Source organism: Ixodes scapularis, unplaced genomic scaffold, assembly GCF_016920785.2.
Source record: "Ixodes scapularis isolate PalLabHiFi unplaced genomic scaffold, ASM1692078v2 PGA_scaffold1__304_contigs__length_218370807, whole genome shotgun sequence".
NCBI classification, from domain to species: Eukaryota; Metazoa; Arthropoda; class Arachnida; order Ixodida; family Ixodidae; genus Ixodes; species Ixodes scapularis.
This window is the reverse complement of record NW_024609846.1, coordinates 173,030,021-173,032,193: the sequence shown is the minus strand read 5'-3', so window position 1 is coordinate 173,032,193 and position 2,173 is coordinate 173,030,021.

The window sequence follows — 2,173 nt, the reverse complement described above, 5'->3', positions numbered from 1 at the left end:
CGAAGGCCAAGGAGGTCCGGCTTCAGGTGGATTTGGGACATTCCTGCGTCGAAGGGTGCGTTTCGCCCGCCTCGAATCTGCTTTCTTTGTCGAGATTCACTTTCGTCGTGATGGCGTCCGATGCGGTTCCGTATTGTAAGCGGAGGCCTTGAGCAATTGACCGACAGCCAACAGAGCGTGTGAGTGGCTCTCCGGACCCACGTGATAAGCAGAGCAAGGCCGCCGTGGAGGAAGCGAGGGGGAGATTTGACGGAGGGAAGTTCCCCCCGGGAAGAATTGACGGAGGGAAACTTCCCTCCGACAGCCGGAAGCGGATCGCGGCAGAGCGCGGCACGATTTGCCGGAGTCACGGGTTTTGTAGTGTCCTGTTTGGACACCCCTTTAGGCGCCGCGCCACAGAAGAGCGGGAAAGCGCACATGTTGGCAGACACAGTAGGACGCGCATGCGCTTTTCTGTGATCTTGAAACCAGGCGACCCGCCGGCAGATGGCAGAGCAATGCGTTTCAGTCTAAAGCCCCTTGATAAAGTCGTTTTTTACAAGTACCGCCAACCATTGTTGTGGAAACGCGCGAGACACGTGCCACGAGCGGGCGCTCCGCCGCCATTCGCTTCCAAGGGCCGCTCATTTCAGTGCTGGGCCGCCATTTGCTTCCAAGGGCCGCTCGAGACACGGGCCAGGTGCGCTCGCGCATTTGACGCTACTGGCAAGACAAACGGAAACATATCGAGGGGCTTTATTTCAGTCGCAGCTCGCACGTCCTGGGGACTTTTGTTCCCGACTGTACATCAATCCAGAGACAGCGCGTGCCGCTGTCAAGCACGTGGCGCCATCTCGTCGTAACAACACATTGTATTGTATTGTATTGTATTCTGCGGCGCAATCTCTTTGAAACGAGAGTCGAAGTTCGACACGCCAAAAAAGTTAAAAAAGAAAAAAAGGAAAGAAAAGAAAGAAAAAAAAGGGGGAGAGAAGGGGGGAGGTCGTCAGGGCCCACCATCTGTCGTCGATGACCCCTGGTGGGCGGAGGGTAACAGCTACACGATCACGGTGGTCCGATCGGTACGCGCTGACTTCTCGGTGCGCAAATCACCGTCGCACTTTCCACCACGCCTCCAGTCTTTGCCTAGAACAGGCCACGTGGTCATGTTCGTTCGTGAAGCCGAGTGCCTGCTCGATGCGGGTATCCCCAATGACAAACATAGGGTGCCTACATGTCTGTCTGTCTCAGGGTGAAGACATCCATTGTTGCCCTGAATGGGCCAGCGCGTGACGCCCTCGCGCACTTGGTGCGTGACTTGGGCGGTAAAATGGCGTCTATGCATTAGCCAAAGCTACGCGCTCGTGCTGAGTGACACCGGATCACTGATCTCAATGCACCGGATTGCGCGCACTTCAAAATGCATAGAAAGAACGATTGGGCGGAAAAATGGCCGAGATGTCACCACTCAAGCAAAAGCGCGCGTGTGTATGAAGGCACTCTAGACAAACATGACTTCCTGCGCCATCTAGATTGTTGATGGCACACTACACTGCCTAACGTCTGTGAAGAACGGCGACCCTGATGGTGTGGAAATCACGTTGTGGAAGAACTGTGGAAGTCAGCATATACAACGTAGTAGGATCGTTAGCGTTCTCCGCCAAGTCGCATTCACGACTAAGTAACTCCATGAAGAAGCCATACTGCCGCGAACTGTCGCTGCTTCTTAGAGGCCGATGACGTGGCGGCATTCCAACGGGGCGTCACAGATTGCCACCAGGCACAATATTGAAATCTGTGCATCCGTTTTAAAACTAGTTTTCTTGACTTTGCTGTCGGCAACCAAGGTACAATAGTCTAGTGTTTGTGTGCTTCCACCATAACATAGACCATATCCAAACAAATACGTAAAAGGAAACATTCGTTTCCGTACCCCATTATGGGTGAACGAAGTATAGTGGCATTCACTGGAGGCCATGCTTTAGTCCGTTCCTGCTCCGCGCTAGCTTACGATTAGCTTCTAAAACGCATCTGCAACGTGCATTGTACACGACCAAGACTGTAGTTCTGAGAATATAATGGAGGGCTCATACTGAGCTCCCGTTTATTAGCGAAATCCGAAAACGAAGGGAGCAACATTGGGCAGACGGCCAGCAATGCGGGAAAGATGGCGGCATGCAAGTGTGCGTTCGCC